Here is a 26,898-nt window from a genome sequence, read left to right on the forward strand (position 1 = left end):
CACCATTATCTACACACTTCCTATAGTTCATGGAATGGTCCAATTCTTATTCAACCAGACAGAAATAGAACTTGGGAGACAGACCGGCTTTGTGTGGTCTGCCACCTATCAAAACACTTCCAAGAACTTATTAGGCCAAAAATGACAGCTTGGAAAACAGTTGCTATGGTGATTGCACTAAACTATACAATATCTGTATTCGAAATTTTTAACTTGTGGTTTTGAGACACAAAAATGAGTAGACAGTGTTCTCCTCATGGTGAAAATAGTATAACACGTTTTATGTTGCGTCACATCGCACAACCGCACAGCCGCATGCTGGCTGTCCACACTGCATCCGTTAAATATTTAATTATTTGCTATGTGAATTTCAGATTCCCCTTTCAAACAATAGGACATAAAGTGCTTTTCTTTAGAAGGTGGATTAACTTATTTGTGGTGCTTTTTGTTGTGTAGCTGTTGACTCAGATCACAGCACTCACAGGCTCCTCAGTTAATGGTTGCGGTGAGCCAGCAAAGTTTTTCTCCAGTATTTGACACAAGTCAAAGCTCAACATTTCAAACACGAATGCAGATATTATTTATGTACCGTTATCTCTAGGGTAACGGACCGGACCGTTTCAGTTCAGGGCTTTCGGTCCGATCCGCACACCAACCGATCCGAGTACGCACGGAACAAAAGTGCTTTAATCTGTGTTCCCACACAGACCGCAAAGCGGAAGCACGCCTCAGTGTAGAGGAAGGCTGCGGCCGCTGGTATGGGACACAGCTTTTAGTTACTAACATGTAAAAAAGTCAAAACATAAACTGTGCAAACTGTGCAGATTACTAGTTCCTCGAGCCCTGTCGGTTTGGACAGTTGCATATAACTGGGATGGAGTTCTTTTTACGGACTTACTCTTAAGTTTTGTTTTCATTTTCAGTGATGATCCCGCTCCAGCAGCGCTGCGGCGCAAAAGGGGAGGGGGAGACGCGTCTGTGTGGGAGCATAACCTGCAGCATGATAGAATGAACGCCCTCCCTCCCCATTCCCACAATAATGGACAAAGAGACGTTGACAAGACGAGCGTAGTGTGCCGTAGTTGTTCAGCGGACATCGGGTACGTCGCAGGCAACACGTCCAACTTATTAAAGCACTTGAAAAGGCTCCACGCGAACGTAAACATCACTGCAACTAGGAAAAAACCGACAGCCTTTTGCTAGTAATTCTGAACAGGCCAAAGCCATAACAAATGCCATTGAAGTTCTTATATCGACAGAGGGAAATATTAATAGTTCTGCGATGAAACTATACTACTACTAATAATAATAATTTATACTTTATTTATCCCGCGAGGGGAAATTTGTTTTTACACTCTGTCTAGTTGACATGCTACACAAACATAGGCCGAAATACACACACACATGCACAAACAGGATCCTATGGACATGCACTGATGGAGAGGTCTCAGAGTGAGGGGGCTGCCCACAGTGGGCGCGCCTGAGCTGGTGGGGGGGGTTGGGTGCCTTGCTCAGGGGCACCTCGGCAGTGCTCAGGAAGTGGACTGGCACCTCTCCAGCTACCAGACCCGGCAACCCTCCGATTCCCAACCCAAGTCCCTACAGACTGAGCTACTGCTGCCCCAACCTTTGACCCCGATGTGATACTGTGCCTTATGTTATTAGGTTCAGATGTTAGATGTTATTAGGTTCATTATGTGCTCCAAGTGCATTCAAAAAACTGTTGGGATAATAAAGTAAAAGGTGTCACTTTAATTAAAAAGAAATATTTTTACATGTTAATTACTTCATTTCATTCTAAAATATTTTATTTCATTCATGTCTTTTATTTATTGGAGACTACTTTGGTTGAAGGATGCAGCATAAGTTTATGTTTAATTTAAAATGTTATTAAAAAGTAACCTGAGCAGGTGTACAAGTCTGAACTTTCTAGTGTTTCCCCTACCATTATATTGGGGGGGCGGCCCGCCCTTGGCAGTATGTAAATTTAAATGATTCATCTCAAAATCCTCCCAGTTTATAAAAAATTAAAGGCAATGTACCCCTGTGAAAGGCGCTGAAATCTTGCTCAAGCAGAGTCATTTTTAAGCAATAGTCAGTGATGTACAGTTAAGCTGGAGGTGTAGTGGTATCAATGTAATGTCCCTTCAGCTAACCATAAAAAAACAAACATTAACATGCCCAAAAAATTGCAAAGATCCATTAAGTCTCTACAGTCTACAATACAATATGCTTGCCGCTCTTCCTCTACACTGCTAATCCAGTACTTTCAGCATCAAAGCTCCACTTCCCCCAAAGGACCATTGACCTTGATACGAGCATTTATACATTTAAACACATATGCTAAGAGTAATAATAAATGCACACTGTTGATTTGTTTGTTAATGTTTCTGTGGGTGTGATGTGTCAAACTTTTGACTTCCAAGTTATAATGTAAGAGATAAAGCATGTATTTCTGCCTTGACATCCCCTGTATGGAGGAGGTATATCTCACATTCTTGGCACTGCACCACCTGTCCTGATCGGCTCTCAGCTTAGCAAGGACCCTTGCCTTAATAAGAAGGTGTGCCGAGTGTGGCTAAAAAAGAATTGGGCTGAAAGCATGAAGTATTAAGGTACCTCTCCTGAGAGATGGTGCCTGTCACTGTAAAAAATGGTGCTCACCCACACTGGAACAGTTTGTGCTAAAAGTTATCTCACTGTTTAATATTAGGGGGGTACATATGAAAATGTGTCATATCGAAATGTTACTAAATCGGCCGTTATAAAATATTTTTGATAACATATATAAGCAGTGTTTGTGTAGGCTTGTGTTTAACTGATTATTCATATTGGCAGACTTCTTCTCAATCCATCACTGACAAGACAAGTCAGCATAGTAGAGCTTTTATACTGCAGCAGTGCAATGTCATGTTAGCAGATGGTACATGAAAGTTAATAAACAAACACTTCCTCTGTCAAGGTCAGCAGTCTTCACGGTTTAATGTTGGTGAAATTAACATATTTGCTTGTGACAGTTTACCAAGTTGGATTAAGCACCAAGAAGAGCCACTGGAGTTACATTTTTTCAAAAGTTATGTCAGACACTGGAGTCTATATGGCAGCACATAGGAAATTGCAAACACCCACTATTGCAAAAACTCTGTTTCAGCCTCCCGCAGCTGCCTCTGACTTGGCTGGGTATCCAATGGCACGATGGAGTTTACAGGCGTGGGAAGCACATTATTGTTGTCACTATAACAGCAACCCTCATAAGGACCATAGAACGGGGGAAATGACTAAGACAAAAACTTTGAGCACAACATGCAGGACTTGCAGCCAAGGGGGACTTAAGCAAATCAAAAAGCACCGTCTGAAACTTTGTTTAAGCACCAATGTAATACCAAAACCAATAAGCACACAAACACAGATGGCTGTGAATCCCAAAACGTCTACTGGAGTTACTATACACGTTGTGGTGCATACACGAGGCAATATCGATTGCTTAGCCTACCAGCCACAGTAGAGGGTAAATTAAAATAGCGTTAAATAGTACTTTGTGACTGAAAATGTCTCGATATTAGCCCCTTGGTCTTCTGCATTTTTGCCTCTGATATTTACAGTGTTTACAGTGTAATGCCATAAAATTAGAAATCAAAGATGTAAAGTATTTAAGTTGTTTTTGTTAGGATTAAGTATAACAACAAAAAAATTATGACACCTAGTCAAATTCCAATACCGTTTCGTTGTTTTAAAAATAATCTAAATACAAAAACTGACTTTTTTGGTTGGGTAGTTGTGCAGTCTAGAGTTCGACCAAGTTGAAGAACTTGCTACTTTCTGCTTGGCTGGTTTAGTAAATTAACTCCACTTTGGGCTTTGTGGATCTGACAAAGTCTGACAAAGATAATCTGTGTGCATTGTTATGGAGTGTTATGGTTTACAAATAAAGCCTGAATCACCGGCTCTTTGGAAGGACAGAAAATCTTACCCCCAAGAATGACCTGTGTAATTTCCTCTGTATCTTGTTGATTATTATAAGGGACTTAAATCAAACAACGTATTCAAAGGAGAGAGAAAAGTGCTGCACAGAGCCTGGGGTTAAGACTTTTGGCAAGTAAGTCACTGCATTATACAGCAGCTGAATAACAATGGTGTATTCTAATGTGTCCTATAATTTATTCATGGTGGCTTGTAATACCTAAAAGACGAAGCACAAAAGCATTTGCCATTAGTAGATGTAGAGAGACCGTTGTGATACCTGATTATTAAGCTTTCAGTGTTTTTTTTCTTTCAAGGACAACTGACCTGCATGTGATCCAATCTTAGGATGTAATCACTTCTTAAGATTAAAAAACTCTCCACGTCACTAAGATACCACCTCTATTTTGTTCTCACATACACAACCAAACACGAACACACATACACATTTATATACACAACATTATCTTCCCTTGCGCATATTGTTTTGAGCTGTAGAAAGTCACTGCCAGGCTTGTAGTCAGAGTATAAAGGATGGAAGCTCCTTGATCTGTATCCCTTTACATGATGCAATACTGTTCTGCCCCAAACTCTTCTAACCTAATAATAAGATATAATAACAATAATACAAGTGAGTCATTTAGGTAGTGGTGATGTCCTCTTGTTGCAAACATATAACTAACACTGTGAAACATTAACCACACAAGACATATATGATTAAAGCAAGCACAAAATTGCGGCACAGTAATCATTTAATCTTGATTATGATGTTTTCATGATTTTGGGAAGCCAAAACCATATTTGTTCTTGAACCTCGATTTATTTCCCAGCCCTACTCCTGACAGCTTCCACCTTTCAGAGGTCATTTGAACATCGATTGTGTTCTCTGAAAAACATTACATAAGCCATGTTACGCACAGTATATCCAGGATTAATTGTGTATGTCATTGCTTTGACAATGAACCCACATGTACTCAACTCTTCCCACATTAGCCTTTGAGAACCGACTTGTTAACCTTCACTCTGAGACATTCCCACGAACCACAGACTTGGTTTGAAGCCCCAGCTGTATTTAAGAAAATATTTCAGATGTCACCCAGAGAAAATCAAAAGGCTGTATCTAAAAGGTGTGAGTTTACTTCAGGACGCTGACAATTTATTTACAAAGAGAAGCAGTGTCTGTGTCTGAGCTTCACAGCAAGACAGTCATGAGGCAATGGTTTGTTCAGTGAGACTGTTGGATGGATAACAAATCAAGTTATATTTGTGACACTGGTACTTTTGTTTCTTTAGTCCCCCAAATCTGTGTCTAGTTTCTGACTCAGAAATTCCTATCTACTGTAGTACAGACAACATAAAAGAAGCCCCCGGGGATCATAGAAGAGAGGGCTTTAAAATAAGAGAGTCGTCAGAAGACATAAAGGAAGAAAACAACTGCTGGTGAGAGATAAAGAGGGATAAAGGACAAGATGAAAAGTCCTTTGACAGACTCATGTTTGGTCTGATGGACTGATATAGAAGACATGTCCCAGGACAGTTTGAAAAGGGATTTGAATACTTGTGAATAATTAAATCAAACAACTTAATCTTGTCAGATTTTTTTGCACAATATTTACATTTCCATATTTCTTATGATGCAAAAACAATAATATCATAGTTGTAGGAGGTTTTTCATTCTTATGTGCTGTGTAATTATGTAACAACTTACATGACAGGCACTAAGTGAAAAGCCCCAGTACTATCTGTTTCCATGAAAGTAACCTCTGTTCTTCTGACAAACATTTATCTCAATGTTCTTTCAAGTTAATAAGCAAATCATATTCTTAGCTCAAATCTTTAAAGGCCATCAGGACATTTGATGACTTTTTGCAGTGCCAATTCTGTTGAGCTGGAAAACTACCCACAGTCTGTCCACAGAATTACTAGAAATTCTAACTCCAGATGCTACAAATAACAAGTCAGGGTTTCCCTCACATCGACCATTTGACATTTTCTTTATTTTTTGTGTCTGCAAGACCACCATCTGTGATCGCTAAACTAGCCCTCTCGTTCATATTGTGTTGTGTCACAACAAATGCTCTGCAAGCAATCAGTGAGAGACATTCACTAGTACATCCAACCTGTGGATACTTAAAGTAAGTGAAGTCTTCCTTAGATGCACTTTACATTGGATACCTTAGGGCAGACCAGGAATACATAAAAGTGATTATTCTCTACACGATGTGGAAACACCAAACGTAGGACCTTGAAGACATGATTTGGGACCAGTACATGTGATCTTGCTCAGCCTTCTGCAACTACAAACATGACCTGGATAAGCAGGGATAAATTGAATGATGGATGAGGATGAAGGGCTGAGACTACAGAGCCCTGTTACATGGTTTCAACTGTCAGATCAGATAACTGCAGCAATCTTACACAACCATCATTTTTTATTCATTTTACAACTACAGTTCCTATTTGACTCAACAGAAAATTGATTTGTTAATGCTATTTATGGTGTTAAATATGGGTTTTATTTAAAGGGGTCATACTATGATTTTTTTGGTTTTATATGATATTTAGTGTGTTTTCCAAGTGTCCTGTGCATGTTTAGGCACATCTATTTACAAAAATTCAAAGTCTGCGGAAACGCTGCTTCTCCTACGTCCTCCTGTTAGCTGTAGCATTAGCTGCATGTAACACTCGGTTCTAGACCCCCTCGAAGAAATGTGCCAGTGTTACGTCTTATCAGTGTGATATCACTGATCTAAGCCCATTGGCTCATGTTACATGCCCCCATTAAACTTCTGTGGCACACCCACGATATGCCGCAGCCTGCGGTAGCACAGTAGTGCTAAAGTGCTAATCCACGTTAGCTTGAGCAAAAAACAGACTTGGAAAGAAGTTTCAGCTCCTACTCTCTGTGGCAGCTGTGGAGATTCTGATGCTTCTAGAAGTTCACAACCACAACATGCAAGTACGCTTCATTTATTGTCTTTTTTATTGGTTTGAAAACAACTATTTAGCTGCTACGGTTACATTAGTTCTGTGAAGGCTGTCTGTAGCTGAACTGTAAGCCTCGGCTAACATGCTAAGTAATGCTATTCTTTTGAAATTTGAGCAGTACTAAACTATTTATCAACTTTCACCTAAAGCGGTAACAGGTATGACATTGTTAAGTAGTGTTTTAGGGGTCCAGATCAGCTTTTTACGGACTCGGAGCATTATTGGACTCTGCAAATGGCTGACATTGTTAACTGCATAAAACGGTTTTGTTACTTTGCATTTGTTTATTGGTGTGAGAAGCTTGGACGGTGCTAAAGTTTGGGTTTATGATCGTGGTATGAGACGGTCTAATGAATGTAAAATCCGCTTTGTTATAGCCTCTTAGCTTTGTAAGACTCTGCTAACTTCCTGGCTAACACAGCTGTTGTTGTCCTCTTTCTACTCTCTTATCCACCTCTGCGTAAAACTGATTTGTTACGTGGTGCATTTTTATTGATGTAGTAAGCCAGACCATTGCTTAAGTATTGATAATTGATCTAAACAGCTCGGTCAGTGTTCAGGTGGTGTTGTTTAATCATAGCACTGACTGCAAAAGAACGGGTTAACCCATATATTTATATAAGTTATTCAATAACACGAGAAACGTAAAGATGTGTGCAGCAGGCACTTTGTTTTGAAAGATATGTGTGGTCTGATTATTTAGCTATGAACAAGAAGACAGTGCATTTCTGAATCATGTTAGATTGCCATGCTAAATTTACATTTTTTCTGTCTCTTTCTTCTGAGTACATCACAGCAGATTACACAGACCACAAGCTCCAGAATCCCAACTAGTGTACCAAGGTTCCATGATGAGGTTGGGTGGCAGACAGACTCCCCTCAAGTCTCAGAGGCCACACAGACATACCTACCTCCAAAGGGGTCATCGGTCCACACACAGTTGGCCTGGGGTACACTAAGGGACAAGCAAAGGTATGCACACAAACCTAAAAAATTGTCCAACTACTGAAATCTGAGCAAGAATATCAGAAAACTGTGATTTCATTACATAATTGCTGATCTTAGCTTTTTATATTGTAGCTTGTTGCTGTCTGTGATGCATAACAACGAACATGCTGAATGTAATAAAGCAACAACCTCTACAGGACAGCTGGTCTATAAGGTGGCATTCCTCAAATCCAAAAAAAACAGACACAACATACTGTGAGGTACAAATTATTTTATTTTTTAAACCCAAAAGTACAATCTATTTTTAAACCTTGAAAGTGATTTATAAAGTGAAAAATACATATTTTAATATAAATTCAAAGTCTTTTAAAATGTTTCCAAAAAACAAATGGGTGTGAAAAATGAGCAATAATCAAACATGATTAAATAGATTTTTGTTCTTGAATTACTTTTTTACAGGATATGTCGGGGACTTGATGGCACTGTGTTGGGAGGAGATGTTTCGGGAACTAAAACCATTCATGGAGGAGCTGCAGAAAATACCTAGCTCTCAAAAAAAGGAGGGGTGGCTCGACACATGTCCAGGTGTAGTCAAGGGGCGGAAGCCAACATACTGTCCAGTCGGGTCAGGGAACTCGAGGCGAATCCTCAGGACGACACACGACAGGATACCCACTCTGCAGTTGTGTCCCCAAGTATCCCCAGCACCGGCTCACAAAGCTGCGATGAGCTGCCAAGTGTCTGCACAGCCTGTATGGAGACAATATATTTGGACGTAAAAATGTTACTTCTCATTGTATATTTACACGTATAGTTCTACACATTTAAATGTTTTTTTTTAACCTAAGCTTTTATTCTTCTGAAATAGTGAAACTGTTTGATTAAAATGAATTTGATTGAAGATGTAAATGATTATTTATCATGAACATACTCTTCTGCAGTTCTCCGTGATGTTCTCTGAAGATGTTGTGGATGTTTTCAAGTGTATATGGGTCTAAACTGTCCTGGATGTTTTTGGTACAAGGAACAGGCAGCAGATTCATTCTCCTGATCAAAGAAGAAGATACTGATTAAAATGAAATAATGTTCAATAAGAAGGAAAATAATGAAGGAAGAGGAGGAAACATTATTGCATGAGATATTGATCCAAGAAACACATGATTATTACCTGGGCTTTTGTAGTCAAAGTAACTATAGCAGTCTATGATGTCATTGATACTTACAATTGCTCATTGAATTATTAATCACATCAAGGAGGTGATATACAATGCAGAATAAGGTGAGTCGCTGCAATAAACAACGTACAGCACTAATGCAAATACAATAAAAATGTATTGTACAGAACACATTTGTGGCCAATAATCATATTGTAATCAAGCCAAAGCTTTGTGAAGCCACGAGTAAGATATATATTTTTGGATTCGGGAAATATGCTGGTAGCTCTAGTCAGTGAAATTGGAAGAGGCTAATGTATTTTTCAACACAATAACAGTGAGTGTTTTTCTGATAAAAAAAAGACTTGATACAAACATAAGCTGTGTGTTACTGTTGCTATGTTCTTGTTGTAAGTTATCATGGTATTCTGCAGCACACGGTGTCTGCTTTGGTAAGCATTTAGCTGCAGTTTCCACACTTAGCCTACACGTAAACAACGCAATGAAGCTACCCGATGAGCATATATTACACATTACATCTGAAAAGGCTGCAAAATAAATACCTACAACACTGAAACGTTGTGCTCATGCCTTCGTGGCAAAGGTTGTTGTGTTTGTTCCTCCTCTCCGTTGTCAGATTGGTGAAGTTGAAAACCGGCCATTGCTGTTTGTATACCGGTGTTTTTGCTCCCCTCGAAGCCAAAGTAGCTGCATTCCCAATATGGTAAAAGGGGCGTGACATTTCCGAGAACCGTGCTGAGCGACTGACCAATTACGACCGGCCGACCTATCAGATCAGACTTGGCACATGTGGGGACCCTGGAACGTGGGCACTTCAGAGCGTTACAGAGAGAGTCAGAAGCGAGCCGTTGCATGGCGCGGCAGTACATGAAAACAGACACTTCTTTCAAACTTTAGCTATTGTGAACATGCTTTAGTAGGTACATAGATTAAATATATGAACCCCAAAAAGGGCAGAATATGACCTCTTTAAATGACAGAATTCTGCAATTAGGGAGGTGATGAGTAATGGATGAAACAGAGTATAAGAATCTGGGATGCCTCTGAATTATGTACATGAAAAGCCATTCAACTTAAAATCTCTGACAATTTGTGACAAGTTCCATCCACCAACCTCCGAGTTTAAAGAGAGTAAACTATGGCAGAAACACAATGCTGAAATGTTTCTTTAGCTCTTGCGAATTAGCAGAGCAAAGTTATGAATCACATTTCCTCTAAAGTGAAGACACAATTAAAACTAATTAGTGCAACATTTAGGATTTAATGCTGCTCATTTCACACACATTGCCTTCGCCCACTGTTCAGTTCTCAATTGCTACAAAGCAGAACCACAAACAGTTCCACTGATGTCTTCTAGCGTCAGTAAGGATTCAATGACAGGAGAAGCAAATACCAGCTGTAAAGTCATATCTAAAGATAAAGATAAACTTTACTGATCACCCATGGGGGATTTTATTTTTGTCACAACAGCTCAAGAAACAGGAAGATAATTATCAAAAATAAAAAGAAGTTAAAAAGCAAACATTTGTACATCAGTTAAATAAAAGGGAGAAAAAATACAATAATAGAATAATACTAGGTATGTACACTTCCACTTGTGGAAGAGTTATTATTATTATTAGTAGTAGTTATTATTATTAAAAAACACACACAGTGTGTAGCATTATTGATAGGAGTGGAGATGCTGTTAAAGAGTCTATGTAAGATATTGACAGGGTGTGGAGCTTATATAAAATGATTACATACAGTCACCATGGGAAACCAAGTTATGACCCCCCAAGCAATATTGACTCACTTTTTATAGACCATGCACCGGGTCTTAAGGTCTCACTCGTGCTCTCTGTTTATGTCTCTCTTACTAACTCTCTCTCTCTCTCTCCCTCCCTCCCTCTCCTCGGGCAGAGTGTTTACTTTGATAATAGCAGCGCTTCACTCTCTCGACACACGCTGACTGGCCCTGGCAGGGTTCCAGTTTTGCTCTGTGCTATCTTTGATATACTGTGGAGGTTGTTTAATTGTAGTGCTGTGACATATTTCAGAATTAATAACTTCTTGTAGTTTAGTTTACATAAAAGATCCACTGGCTGGAGACATAACTCTGTTCCACCAGGCTACAAGTTAATTGTATGGGGAGCCATTGTTTACAGCATGACATTTAAGTTTTGTGACTTCTTGTTTTGCAACAATAAGACTGGATTCATGAACATAAACATACAATTTGACAACCCAAGAGCTCAGCACAATAGATATAGATTGTATTTGACTTCAAATCTAGCACTTGATTTATGCACTGCATAATATAAAAAACAGCTGCCATTACTACAATAAAACAGTTTCACTGTACAGCAGTATGCAGAGTGGAAAAGAACTTGGTATAAAATATGAACGAAACCCAAATTGATAGAAGCTTCCCTAATTATTCTCTCAAAGTATTTGTTGAAGCATCTTCAGAAAAGCATCAGCACAACAAAGAAAACATCTGGCGGCCTCTTTTAACCCGGCTACATTTCGTCCAAAGGCCTAGGTATTTATTACACTTTTTTAAATGTATTTGACGTACCACTGAGAATGAATTAAAATATTAATGAAATCGTAATATTACCAAGTTTAATATCAAAATGAAAAAAGGTGCAATTGCTTTTCACATAAATGTAACACGTGACAAAGCAGCCTGATCATAAGGTAATGTAGTGCTATGGAGATGCCTCGGCATAGAGATGTTGTTTCCCAGATGTCAAAAAGTCTTTTAGGTACAGACTGCACAACAAGAAGGAACCTTAACAGGTGGGTCAGGACCAAAAAGTGGATCTCAGAGCCATTTTCAGTGGGTTGCGGATGTGTGCCTGGAAAAAAAAAAGATGTGAAAAGATTTTTTATATTAAAGGGCATGTTTCCTATATGATGCAGTGCGCATGCTGTCGTAGAGTAATTTATTCACACTGCATAAAGTAGATGGTGAAAATGAACCATAATGCTGGTTGCCTTTGCAGATAAACAACAAAATAAGTCCTCTTCTTTTGTTGTAATCTTTATGCTGCCAGTTTCGCATGGCAAAACACAATCACCACAATGAATACATAAAATTGTTTCCTTACATGGTGGACAAAAAGGGGACAAAAACGTGTAGTGAAATGCTTGCATGAAGCTATCAGAACTGAAACAAAAATTTAGAAATGAACACCCTACTTATAAAGACAACAGACTACTTATTAAAGATTATTTTACCATTTTGTTTCGTGATATTGAAATACTATGATGTTTTCATATGGCCAAAGTCCGAATCACTGGACTTAACGGTTAAACGTCAAAACCCACACTAGTCAGCACGAGAATTACTAGCTGGTTAAACTAATTACTGGTATTAATATTTTGCCCAGTTTTAGCTCAGGTTAATGGGCTATCACCAAACTGGATGTTAACGAGCACAGAGAACGGATAGCATCTTGTAGTAGCAGCACAGTTTGGCATTCTTTTGATCAAGAACATGGAAGTTGGCAGCAATGATATTTCCGACAGGACCTCTGAGATTTTAGCAGGCTCCTTGACACGCTTGAAAACAATGGCAAGCGTGTTTTTATCTCTGGTCCTATTCCTCCACTCGGTCGAGGGGTCGGTCGTTTTAGCAGGGTCCTTAGCCTCCACACATGGCTCCAGACTGCCAGTATCGCGCACGGCATGTTTTTTTTATTGACTTTTAATCTTTTTTGGAATCGTCCATCGTTTTTCGTGGAGGGGGGGGTAGCTGTTTATATTAAATCATAATATGCTGTAACTGTTTTAATTGATGAATCAGTTCCAGATCTGTTTGAATGTATTGCTGTTGATGTTATTGCAGGATGTATGAACTTCACAATGGTGGGGGCCTATCGTCCCCCAAATGCTCTCCCTTGAGCAGTTCTCAATCTAGTTGGGTTACTTTCAAAATATATAAACCAGCTCATATCCAGCTCGTTTTATAACCAAAGTAAATTTTAGAAATTTTAGTAAACAAGCACTTTGTTCTGATCTTCTCTTAAGTGATCTTTTAAGTATTACTTGCATTCCTGAGCCAGATCTGGCTCTTACACATTTTTGTAAGACCATTAATTCTATTTTAAATAAGCATGCCCCCTTTAAGAGACTAAGGGTTAAAAAATAGATCAAACCCCTGGTTTTCAAATGAGCTATACGACAGAGACAAAGCATGGCAACAAGCCAGAGAGACCAACTCAGTGAGTGACTGGCAGCATTTTCGAAAGCTCAGAAACAAATACTCTGGGTTAATAAAGAAAGCAAAATCAAATTACTTCATCACCTCACTAACTAACAATGAAAACAACCCCTCACAATTTTGGAAAACAGTAAACTCGCTGAAATCCAACTCAGTTTCATCCCTTCCTCAGTATACTGTCACTAAAAATTGACATGTTTCTGACCATCAAGCATTGGCTCATAACTTTAATCAGCATTTCACATTCTTGAATGTTAGAGCCCTTTGGCGAAGGTCTTTGAATCACTGGTAAATCAGCAACTGCGCAATTTCTTAAATGAAAATAACATTCTTACTCCCCATCAATCAGGATTCCGACCGGGCCATGGTACAATATCGGCAGCAACCCTTGTAATAAATGATGTAATTAATTCAATTGATAATGGTCAAAAATGTGCAGCCCTCTTCATTGACTTGTCCAAGGCATTTGATACAGTCGACCACCCTATTTTGTTAAGTAGATTGTCATCTTTTGGATTTGATGAGACTGCATTGAACTGGTTCCACAACTACTTAACTAACAGAACCCAAGCAATAGTTGTGGATAATGTAAAATAAATATTAAAATATTGAAAACTGTAAAATTCACCTGTATGCTGACGATGCAATATTATATGCCATTGCGCCCTCCAATGCTCAAGCCCTTTCATTGCTACAGACCGATTTTAACTCTTTCCAGCAAACTCTTCTTTATCTTAAACTGAAACTGAACCCCGAAAAAACTAAATATATGATCTTTTTAAGACAGAATGTTGAACCCATTAATGCCACATTGTCAACAGTAGACAATGTAAACACTGAGTATGTTCAACAGTTTAAATATTTAGGTATCTGGTTAGATCATGATTTGTCGTATAGGTCTCACATTTCTTGTTTATCTGGAAAAATAAGACCTCAACTTGGTTTTCTGTATAGGAATAAAACCTGCCAAACAGTGCATAATAGAAAAAAGATTGTCCAGGCTACAATACTGCCCGTTTTGGAATAGGGAGACACACTCTACATACATGCATCTGCTTCTGTCTTGAAGCCTTTAGATGCCTTATACCACAGTGCGCTTCGCTTTATCACAAGCAACAGATTTCGAACTCATCATTGTGACCTTTAGCGTTCTGTAGGCTGGTCCTCATTGGGTCAACGAAGAAAGCAGCACAGTATTTTGTTTGTTTACAAGGCACTTATAGGTAAACTCCCTTCTTACCTTACTACTCTCCTGTCCATACACATATCGAGCCATTCGACAAGGTCTCAAAACTGGATAACTTCAAAAACACTGAGGTTTAGAACTGAATGGGGAAAGGCTGCCTTTAGTGTGCTGCACCCATCATATGGAATGACCTTCAGAGCATAGCTAAGTTGCCCTCTCTTGTTTCATACAGTGTTTTTAAAGACCTTGCGTCCAAACTACCTCAGGAAGGAAATTGCAACTGTTTCACAATGTGAATTCATTTAAATGGACATGGTTTACATGTGTGAATATGTGTTTCAGTGTCTAGATTATTTTTATTTTATTATTATTATAATATTATTATTATTGATTATTTTTAAATTATTTTTTTCATGTCGTGAAGCCAATGAGTCAATGTTCTCTATTTAAATGTTCTCTCTAAGAGACCACAGCTCTGTTTATTGGCAGAAGCGCTTAGAAACTAAAAACATTTTTAACAAAATGCAAAATACACAGGTTTACAAGTGAAGAACAATGCTTTACATAACTAGTCATCAGTCATGAATTAATTATAATCCTTTAGACTTTAAATACTAAACTCTAATCTTTAATCTTTGATTTATTTTATTCTCAACAACTTTGAGGAAGGTTATCCACTCCTGGGCTATTATAAGATTTGTTTTAATCCTCACACTTTAAAATGGATCATGTTTTATGAACCAAAAATCTCAGATTTTATTTTCTCAGCTTGCTCTTCAAGAGACTGAATATTCAAAGACACAAATTCACTTTCTCACAACCTGGACAACTCTACATGTTGGGCTGGATGGTTTTTGCTGCATTTATAAACTACTCTTCATACAAGCAGTCCATACCAGCTGTAGGTCATCTTTTTTTTCCCAACAATTAACAAGTACTTCCTTTCCACTGAACTCCAAGATTGGCTCAAATTAATCAATGCTGCTTTCTGTCAAAAGCAGTGACACCCATAATGATTTCTACAAAAATATTATCATCATAATCTATTTGGTGACAACAACTAAGGCGTGGTTACAGCCTTGTTTCACTTTCTTATTATTATAAAACGTTTTCTGTCCAGATGACCATAGCAGCACTGCAACTTTGTTTGAATTTAACATTTTCAAGAAACCTTTCAAAATGCATTCACTCTCTGTTCCCCATCATTCGAACAACAGAGCCCATACCCAGGCGTCATCTGGCGCTTCTCAAAATGTATAAACTGTCAATATTTCATGTCTCATCATTATTTAGTGGACACTGAGCCTATGGCCCTATCCCAGACATGTACTTTATATCAGAGATGACCCATATCCCAGGATCCTTTTCTTCAGTTCCGAAGAGAATAAGAAGTGAAAGTGTAAGAACCATGAACCATAAATTCTGAATGAATCCATAGCCCTTTTTTCCTGACTATCTCTTAAACCAGGGCCAGTTTTGGAGGTATTGCATGCTGACAATTTTAAAAACCTGTGTAAAGTCAACACTGACTGGTATCAAAAGATCTAGAAAATCTATTAACAGCCAACAACACATAAACGCGCTGCTTTGAAAGCCACATAAGAGTTGAGAAGCACAAGAAATCAGAAATAATTTTAATTCAAGATTGCAATGATGTGAGGAGAATTTTATAGTTATGATGCAACTGCAAAACTAGCGCAAATCCATTTGTAGTCCTGTTCAAATTTTGGATAAAATGTATGTTAGATCAAGTCAAGCCAACTTATATACTGTAGTACATTTTAGCAAAAAGGCAATTAAAAGTGCTTTATTTATCACATGTTGAAAAGCACTAAAAGAAGCACTAAAGCACTAAAAGGGAAGAAAAAGTGATCATTTAAGTACAATGGTATACAATTTTATAAATACTTATAAGTGCTGTAGTCTCTCACTCTGTAATTCTGATTTCCAAGTTGCACTGTCCTGATCAGTGTATACTGCATATTAATTCCCATTCTGGCAGTTATCATTCAGCACTGTCTGACAGCAGGCAATGCAAAGCTCAGCAGAGCTGGCAGTGCAGGAGACTTGGCTCTGTAGTGGTTCTAGCATGTGTGGACTTTTGCTGGGTGCTGGCAACAAACCCTGAGGGCTTTATCAGCAGGGGACACTTGCCACAAATGGGTTCCTAAAACCATTCTATTGAATCCAGTAATGCACATTGACTTGCAAATTGATCTAGACAATATGAAAGTAGAAATCTGGAACCGTGACAAGAGGTCTACTGCCAAGATGTGGTGAAGCTTTTCTATCGACAGCTGAGAAAAATAATAAAGGCACACGTAGAAAAGTGTAGCGTATAGAGCTCAAGCTCTGTTTTACAAAAGTGACACCAACCATGCTGGCTCTGTATTCAGCAGCCTTCTCACAGTCTAACACATAAGGTGTGACCTGACAAGCCAGATAGGTACGCTTACAAACACTTCTGGAGAGCGTCTCCGACCACATTATGTTTGCTTTTGTTGTGTTGCAGTTCAACACCACACAAATTTACATAAATGGATGGAAAGTTATGGCAAAAACATTAGATACTAGCGCTTGGACTGCATTATTTTTACAAAATCATAATCAGGATTTTTATTAACTGTTCTTCGTCTTTTGTATTGTTCTTAGGTTGAGGCTCTTTATTTCTAGTTTGGTATTAAAGGCTTTATATCTGATTTTTTTCATCCAGCAGATGTCGCCCTTGAGCACCAGCATGAAACCAAAAGAACTCGCGGTGCATTGTTGTGTTAGCATCCCAACCGTAGCGATCTTTACTATGCTTGTATCTTCACACTGCATGTAAATTTACCCGAAATGACCGTGATCTGAAAACGCAGTTAAGCAGTGAGTACAGTATGTTATTCTTGTTTTCTCTAGTCCCTCAGTTAAACAACTTTTATACACAAGGGGCGGAGTCTGCCTGCTGTCCTGGCGATATAAACAAACTGAAGACAGGACTCGGAAAACTCGGAAAACATCACAGACAGTGGGACTCTGGTGTTACACCCATTGTAGACAGTCATGACTCACAGTTATTTTCAGAGGATATACTTGATTTATATTACATTTAAGTGTGAAAAATCACATAAAAACTCTCTTTTTATTTTTGATTGAAATTTATAATTTAACTACTGCAAAAGAAAGGAAAAAAGTAAATCATAGAAAACACAAGAAAAACTCCAAGAGACTCTCTTTTAAACATTTAAAATGCCTTCATTTTCACGGTATGGTTATGTGGGCAGCGCTTAACCAACTGGTTAGGTACCATTAGAAAAGGCTGAGTGTTCCTTTTCATCTGTTCTACTTGATAAAGGTTTGATGCCCAAACGCATCAAAGTGTGTTTTTTTTAAGGTCCACATGATCATGCTGTTGAAATAGAGGCATTTTAATAGTTTAAAAGAGATTGTCTTGGATTATTTCTTCTTGTTTTAATGACTGCACGCATCTCTGTCCAAAGAGCCCTCAAACCTATACTTCTGTAAGTCCAGGAAGCGCTCCTTCCCACATTTCTTGAAAAAAAAGTATGTCAGGCAGATCACCCATTTTCATAAATGAATCATAAGTGAATCTTTTTTTTAACGTAAGTTCACGTAGTATTATTTTGATGACTTTATAAAATGTACTGCTAATGAATTTTGTCAAAAGAGCAGTTTTGGTAAAGCGCAAAGAAAAGGCTGTGTGATGCTGTGTATGAAGTTCAGGCTCAGTGTGCGTGCGTCTGTGTGTGTAGAAGAGAACTGAGAGGAAGGAAGTTGACCAGATTAAAGTTGTATGTGAATATTATTAAAATACTAGAATATACATAGAGAACATGATATGCAACCAAACTAAATTTAAATAGGGTCTGGTATTTATTGAAATATTTTCAATAGAAAATCACACAGGCTGTCTGAGGGTGGAGCAGGCGTTAGAAACATAGATAACCGCTGTCAATCAAGTTGCTTTGATCGTGGGAAGGCTAAAATCGTGAACGGGATTCAAATTCAATCAATTGTTCAGTCCTGCTTGCTCAACAAGCAAATAAGGCAAGAACTCAATGACAAATGATGCAACATTAACGTTACAGTTGCCAACCAGGTCTCTGCAGATGTAGACACAGTGGGAATGGGTGAGGAGGTGAAAGCGGTGTCGGTATTAGTTTGTGCCTCTCTCTGGAGACCTGGGCCGCAGTTTGGTAGGGACAGCTGCAGGACATCAGAAGCTAAACCTGCCAAGAAAAAAAAACACTGCACTACTGTCTTTTCCATCATCCCACTGACACTTGGTCTCTTTATTATGAATTATTAGCTGGTCTGCAAAGCTCTTAGACACAGTGCTCCGGGGGCCGCTATTGTTATTTGGTCTGATAATCAAAGTCCAGAGAGTTTTCTCTCTCTTTCACTTCATAATAAGGCTGTTCAACTGAGTGCCCTGACATGCCTAAAGCATTTCCCTTGTGATGACTTGATTTGCGGCACTATTTTTTCTTTGCATACATTTTCAACCCTGCATCTTACTTGCAATTTTAATGAGGTTTGACTTTAATTGTTTGTTTTGGCTTTTTGCAGATCCTTTTTTTTAATTTGCAGCAAGTTTCTGGAATTACATGTTTAAGCGCTTGCATTTGATTTTGGTCTTGAATCATTTCTGAATTTGCAACCTTTTATGGCCTTATGGAGGAGCTATAGGTTTACAATTTGCACTTGGCCTCCATAATTATCTCTATTTGTTTTCTGATGCATTTCTTTTCCTTGCGCTGTTGGGTCTTTGATTAACCAGCAAGTCAAGTCCTAGAGATTAGGTCACACCCCATGTACGGAGGCTATCGCCCTCCAAGCCAGCAGCCTGGGACAAATCCGACCGGCCGCTCCTTTCCCGCATGTCATTCGCCACTCTCCCCCAGGTCTCCTTGTCGATCCACTGTCCTATCAAATAAAGGCATGAAAAGCCCCAAAATATATCTTTGGGGGAAAAAATCATTTGAATTGGAGATAACGCAATTCAGTGCTTGAAAATATAGTACATTCTATCAAATGGTCACGAATCACTTCATGTTATTAGTCATAGAATAAAAATGTAGAGTGGGCAGAGACTGTCATTGAACCCAATGGGTGGGCATTATTGCTCTCTAGCTCGTTGGATGTTGGACCCACCCCGCAATTTTGTCATTGCTAAATGGAATTTCCCATGCATTTGTGCCCCCAAAAGCTTGACCCAGTTCAATGTTTTTATCTTACGCCGTTTAATGCATTAAAGGGCAAATGCATACAATTTACTCATGATGGAAAACATGAGCTGTCAGAGTAGTGTAGACCGATACAACAGTGGGGGCAGAATGGATTTTAGACAAAACATCATCCGCGCCTGTTGAAAAGGCATCTGGGTCTATGCACTTCAGTTCCATTTGTTCAGTTATGTTTTCTGACTCTCCCTACTCTGTTGAAAATGAATACGCACGGACTAAAGCAAAATACTGACTAAAAATTCGACATGCTAAGTTACAGAGGAGCTCCCCACACTTTACTTTAAATGTGTTTTTTTTTAATCTATGAAATAAAACTTTTTCTTTTATGCAGGCCACAACTGATATGAGCTCACTGTGGCTGCTTTCAACTAAAGGTTTGCTGAATAGGCTGCATATAATAAAGTACATTGTATGCTTTTGGATATCAGCTATCACCTAGTAGTAATATTCCTGATTCATGCAAACTATAGAGAAGTTTTCAAGTGGACAAAATTTCATTCGAATATCAATGCAAATGTAAGTAGTGGAGCCTGAAGTTATTTTTTTACTTCATAAAGAAATAAAATATAACTACAAGGCAGTGATAACCACCATAAAGAGAAACGCCTGCAAGTAAAAAAACAAACCAAAAAAAAACATCAAACAGCATTCAACATTTCACTGTAGCGGCTGTTAAATCTGGAGCTCATTTTAATTGATTTATATACATTTATTAATCATATTTTCTGTTTTTATCTAAAGAGTAACTTATAACCAAACTAAAGATATCAGAGTTAAACTTTATTTTTGCCTTTGATATTTATCTTTGCTGTAGTGGACAATAAACAACCGAACCAGACAACCCCAAGTAGAGTAAAAGAAAGCTACATCAAATTTGTACAGTACTTGGATATGTACTAAGTTACTTTCTGCTGTCATGTTTCCTGCGGAAAATGTCTATTTTGCTCTCGTTTTGGTGGATCCAAAAAAAAAAAAAAAAATCTGATCCTTGATTAAAATCTGTGATCCGAATCGTGGGATGTGTGATCTGTAACACCACCACCCAGTTCAATAATCGCTCTTGCTTATCTGCATTTATGTAGCATGGCACTGACTGATTTTAAGTTGTTGAACATTTAAATAAAAAACGTGTGATTCTTCAAATCCTGCATGCACTTGCTTTGTTTGTAGTGTGATGTAGGCACTGAATCCCTAACCTTGCAGCTTAAAATACATGATAAATAGGTGAAAATGTGCAATGCTTTGGGTTGTTTACTGAGGGAAACTCACCACATAATTCAGGCTCTTAAGTGGAAGCTGCCAGGAATAGTTTCAGCCATGTCAGCTTATGGCTTTTTATTAAGCTGTCATTTTGTTGTTTGGCTGCTACATCTGAGCAAATTCCACCAAGCATAAACTATTTTAAGACCTCCTGTTGTAAGCCTGGCATCTTACTGACTGGGTGCCTCCATGGCCTAAAGCATCTTGACAGTTGTCAACACGTGTACTGTGTACTGAAATTTTAACATGCAATAAAATCAAAGTCATTCAGTCCAGTCCATCTATAGGGACACCCATCAGACTGGAGATACGTGTTAAATTGTATTATAAAATCTAAATAAGAGTTTTACTTACCTTTTTTCCTTGTTAGAATGTAAAGTGTGAACATGTTCCTTACTCAAACTGGTTTTATGTCCAAACTACCAGCACATAGATTAAGAAAATATTTTTAATTACTTTCCTTTTTTGATTTTCTCTTATTTTCTCGCTGGCTGTGTGCTGACAGGTGTTACCTTTGAAACAAGTCGCTAGCCATTTGTTTTCACCTGTGAGAAATGATTAGGTTCACCTGGAGGATGTGATGCGTGTGGGGCTATTAATATCCTGATTCCAAGGAATCAGGCTTAATGCTACTTTTTTTCTGAACCCTAGACAATCCTTGGTAAGGGAGCTGTCAAAGATAACAAATAGAAGTTCCTGTCAACATCATCTGCGATGGTGCATTAATGAAGGTGCTGGTGAAAAGTTCCTGAAATACTTCACTTAATTTTGCAGAACTTGCACTTAGAATACGTCAGTCCAACTTCCGTCTTATCCAGAAGATTGTAGAATCCAAAGTGTGCCACAACTAGGGATGCAACTAACCATTATAGTAATAAAAGTTTTGCTTAGCCCCAATCCTCACTCACACACTTTAAGATCAAACTAATGACAATACTGATATACTTTTAATGAAGGACTCTCACTTGTAGTGGGTTACAGAACTATACATTTTATCTTCAGTTGTATTTGACTTTTAGATCCTGTATCTTTATGTCTTATCTTTTATGTCTTTTTTCTGCTGTTTAATTTTCCTTCCTTTTATTTCTCTGTATTTTGTGAAGCACTTTTTAATCATGTAAAGAAAAGTGCTACAGTATAGATAATAAAGTTTATTATAATTATGTATGACTTTCAGTGTGGTAACAGTACTTTTACTACTACTCCTGAAATACATTTTAGCCCAGAAGCTATAGATTTAAACTATAAAACAGCCTTTTATGCATCGTTATAAATGGAAGCCTTAGCCCTCAAAGGTTAATGATAGTTTGACACAACTGAGACCTGACTCACCTACTGCTTGGCTGGGGTATAGTTAGCACACTAAGGCATCGGTTTCTTAACTCTCTGTTGCTCTTACTCACTGACGCACACACAAACAGACACAGACAAACACAAAATTCCTTCTCTTGCACTCCCTGCAGCGCACAGTCATCTCTGCTGCTGGTATTTTGACAGACTAAGATGCACAGTGGGGAGTATGTCATGGATTTGAATTGAAGATCTGTCTTTAGCACGTGGAAAAAGTTCTATCAAAAAACTATATTTTGGATGTTTTGAATCAATTCAGAATTGAAAAAAAAGATAATTGCAATTCTGACGTGAATCAATTTTTCCTTGCACCGCAAGTTATGATTGTTACCATTTTAAATCTGCAGCGTAGAGAAATGGCTTCCAAGTCAAGATCATTTTGCAGTCTTGTTTATCGTTTTGACTTACTTGAAATCCTGACTTGAATGTGTATTTATTATAGGGTAAATGGTGTCATTTCCCACTGAGGGAGACTTGATGCTGAAACTACTGTTTTTCAATCAGCCATGAAATAACAAAAACATTTGGCATTTGTTTATCCTTAAGGGTACACATCTTTATTGACATACCTCCTTGCTTTGAGCCCAGCACTAGATGATTTTGTAGAGTATTTCTTACTAGCAAAAATACTGTATTTTAAGCATTTGAGAATAGAAAAGGTCATCAAGTCAATGCTAATAGAAAACTATAAAGGCTCACAAACTGTCACAAGCATCCTAAGCATCCAAAAAGTTATTTGCAGTAGCAAGAAAAGAAGCCAAACAATAACTTGCCTTACTGAGTAGCTTTGACACCCCTCGGGTGCTATCTCTCTCCCTAACAGCCAAATCAAAACTCTCTTGGATGTTTCATTTGACCATTCAACCATAACACCTATGACAAATCTGGAGCAGATATTTAGGACCTAATTAGCATCCATAAAATCTTGACACAAATATGGAGCTCATAAAATATAATACAAGCCTGTGTTTTGGGGATTATTTTCCTCATTGGTTTTAATAGTTTCATTTTCTGCCTGTCACACATCATCATAGTCAGTAAACGAAAGGCTTTTTCTATGGCCAAGAGTGCTAGAACTCTCACATGTAGGGGGACTTGGCCAGCAGAAGAAAGTCATCTGCTGAGTAATGAGAGCTCAGATTATGATGACTGCTGTGTAATAACTTCTACTGAACTCTCAGTGACCTGCTTCAACTGCCAAAACGTGGAGAGGCACATCGAGTAGAGGAGTTCTTTACAACAATCAACACCTTTAACTTGAGACAAATATGTCAATCCAGACACTGACATTGGATGAACTAAAATATTAATTTCTTGGCACATCTGCAAAGGAAAGTGAGTTGACACAAAACCTCTCATCTTGATGGCAGAGGCCTGGTTTGAGCCACAGCTTTACATTTCATATATTTAGAAGGCCTGCCTCACCATGATTGAAGGAAAAAAATCTGGCATTTCCAAAAGCAGGTAACCCATGGCAACTCAGGCAGTTAAGGCAATAACAGAGTAGATGAGCAAAACTCTGGGATATGTGCAAACTTTAGATGACTGCTGGTATCGGACACTGTTTTTGTGATCATTTTGAGTCCATCTTTGTCTTCATTTGACCGCTGAGTTGCGATATGACAGGAAATGAGGGAAGCCAGAGAAGGGAATGACATGCAGGAAATGTCCCCAGCTGAACTTGATAAAAGATGATGATGTTCATTGTAGGCTCCTTAATCCTAAAGCTACTATGGCAACTATGTAGAAGAGCTTGTCAAATGGCAATTGTGCTTCAAAAAGGTGTCACAATCTAATTGATACAAGGTTTATAAAAACTTTTAATTGATCCTGAACACAATTTAGAAAATTATTCTGATTTAATTAGTAATGATTATAATGCATTATAGTTTTATATATCCAAAAATGCACATTATTCAATAGTTTTGTTATTAATTGGCCCCTGACCTCAAATATTTTTCAAAGGTGGCCCTTTGGTCAAGTTAAGTTTACCTGAGGTAAAACCTTTTGTGTAATATTACAATACACCATACAATTTATTTTCAAAGCAATTAATTCGATTTTAAATGCATTTACACACACAGCTTGACCATCTCTGTACCCAGTTGCATATCCAAGATTTTACAATTAAAGAAAATGGACAGGACATAAATGGTATCATGAGCGGTAGAATAAGAAAGAAAATACACCATTAAAGATATAACACTTAAAGGTAAAACAAGTTTTATGTTACATTTTTTTTTCAAGAGTTACAATATTTAAATGTATGTAGTCTCCCAAATATGATGTGACTTTAGTTATCTATGCACAGAAAAAGTAGGAATGCACTTCACCGTCTTTTTCCTGTTACACATTGAATACGTTTCAGAGCCTTGATTTTTTTCAGTTTTCTTCATCGAAGAAGTTGAATTTGTAGTTCTCGTTCTGACACGTTTGCAAGTGTCTTGTTGGTTGCTTCAAATTGCCTTTACCCGAGCAGTAACAAATCTATGTGTTATGTCTGAGCTTAACTATGCCTAAATAAGTAAGTATAAAAGTATACAGTGAAAAGTGAATTCTTATCAATTCAAAAATGTTCCCATACCAATAAATACAGTACCATCGGCCTATCGGGCAGGATTATTTTGCAGGGATAGATTTTATTTGGGTTACTAGATAGGTCAAAGTTTAATTGTCAAGTAACTAACTTTCAAAAGAGGAATGTGAAGAGTTTTTAGATATTAGTCATGGAAAGAGACATTGCTGATGTCGTAATGGAAGTTTACTTAAAACACTGAACAGACACGAAGCCATCAGAGAAGAGAGGACAAAATATAAAAAAAAACAGGGTAAAACAGAGAACCAGCATTACTGATGCCAGATAGTCCAGATGGGAAACAAGGCAATTAGCAGCAGTGGCCAGGCACGACTTCCCAGCTTAAACAGTCACTCCTTTTTTGCATGTATGTGTGTTTCTGTGTATCTAAGTGTGCCTAAGTTTGTGTGTGTGTGTGTGTGTGTGTGTGTATGTGTTATTGTATAGCAACTCCTTCCTGCCCAACTCACAGAGCAGAGTAGCGGATGGGATCCAACAGAGAACAAGGGAAAGTCAGACACATCAAACAAACTGTCAAGCTTTAGACAGGAGTCAGAAGGGAGAATTTCACCAGGTAATTAAAAAGGACAGAGGGGAAATGGTAATAGCTTGGTGTCAATGTGTCCATTTAAACTCATCAGTATCTTTTGTATCAAGCTGGATGGTTGAGTTAGTATATGTAAGTTTGAACAAAATCTTCTTGTCAGCAATTGCTACACAACATGTAATAAAAACAGATTTGATGTTATCAAATCTGTTGGGAGTGGGAGTGGACCCAATAAGATAAACACTTGATTGATTATATGGAAAGCCATTACAACAGCACTGTGTTGTTCTCAAATGTGTCAACAAGTATTGCACAAGAGTTGTATTTATTGAGGAGTCATTTACAAATCAATGCTGGGAATAAGAATATAATAGTACATAGTTTTTGGCTCATCTTTACTGCAATGTTCTCCCTGCCAAGCTGGTCATCATTTTAGGTTGTGGTCTTTTTTTTATTTACTTGACTTTAGGATTATTGAAGCAAATGTCCCTTGATTTTTATTAAAAACTGCTTAAAGCCCCTCCATAGGCTGAAGAGGAACCATTACATTGCAAGACGGATCTGGAACAGGCTCACAATTAAGAAATATTTTTGACTAAATTGTAACACTTGGCAGCAGCAACAGCAAGGATAACAACTCATTAATTATTTATACAGGACCCAACATTATTAAATATTGGTCAGTCCAGTGTCTTGACATTCTTAGATGTTTTTCCTCACCTGATGTTTTATTCTTAATTATTTTTTACACAGTCCTACTCAAAATAAAATCCCAATTCTAAGCTTCACAAAGGTGACACTTTCATAATGGTTGTACTTAATGATGTAAAAATTCACACTTCATAATAGAGTCTGATGCATTGAAGATGTTTATTTTATTACAGAATCCCACGCCTGATAATTAAAAAAGCTTTTTGGACAGCATCAATACTGCCCATTTTAATTACTTAATCAGAGTGATTTGCTTAATTGTCAATTCTTAGTGTGGGAAGTTGTGTAATTCTTTGGAACGCTTACAGTAGTGCCTATCAGCTTTTAGAAGAGAATGACTTAAAAAGATCACAACAAAAAGCTGCAAATTATGAAAACAACAACATATTTTTGACAAAAACTGAACAGATTGAAACTTAATGACCTTACATATTCCACAAAATAATACAGCCCATCTCTCAGGCTTCTATCAAATGGTCTCACCCTCACATTACTACACAAATTTGTCTAAAGGAAAGTCTACAAAATCTGCTGATTCCTCTTTCTTCACTCAATTTGGTGATGATGATGATGATGATCATGCTGCCTTTGCTACTGCAATGTGCTACAAAGTCAAATTAAAAAGGGATGTGTGAAAATGTAACTTTCTAGAAACTGTTGAAGAAGAAAGGAATAGTACATAAATGAACAAAGAACAGTTTGACTTTAATTAACAACAACTTAGATCTTTTAATCTTTA

At 37.9% G+C, this 26,898-nt stretch overlaps 1 protein-coding gene and 1 long non-coding RNA gene across 3 annotated transcripts in view; one reads left to right on the forward strand and one right to left on the reverse strand.

Moving 5' to 3' along the window:
* The window catches only part of gpat2 (glycerol-3-phosphate acyltransferase 2, mitochondrial), a 143,838-nt gene that overhangs the window by 58,958 nt on the left and 57,982 nt on the right, over positions 1 to 26,898 (reverse strand). The gene's annotated exons all lie outside the window — the stretch shown is intronic.
* Positions 6,794 to 8,797, forward strand: LOC136181300 (uncharacterized). Its single transcript, XR_010667658.1, has 4 exons — positions 6,794 to 6,919; positions 7,745 to 7,920; positions 8,029 to 8,156; positions 8,356 to 8,797. It is a non-coding gene; the product is annotated as an uncharacterized lncRNA (long non-coding RNA).

Source organism: Labrus bergylta, chromosome 2 (genome assembly GCF_963930695.1).
Source record: "Labrus bergylta chromosome 2, fLabBer1.1, whole genome shotgun sequence".
In the NCBI taxonomy this organism is placed as follows: Eukaryota; Metazoa; Chordata; class Actinopteri; order Labriformes; family Labridae; genus Labrus; species Labrus bergylta.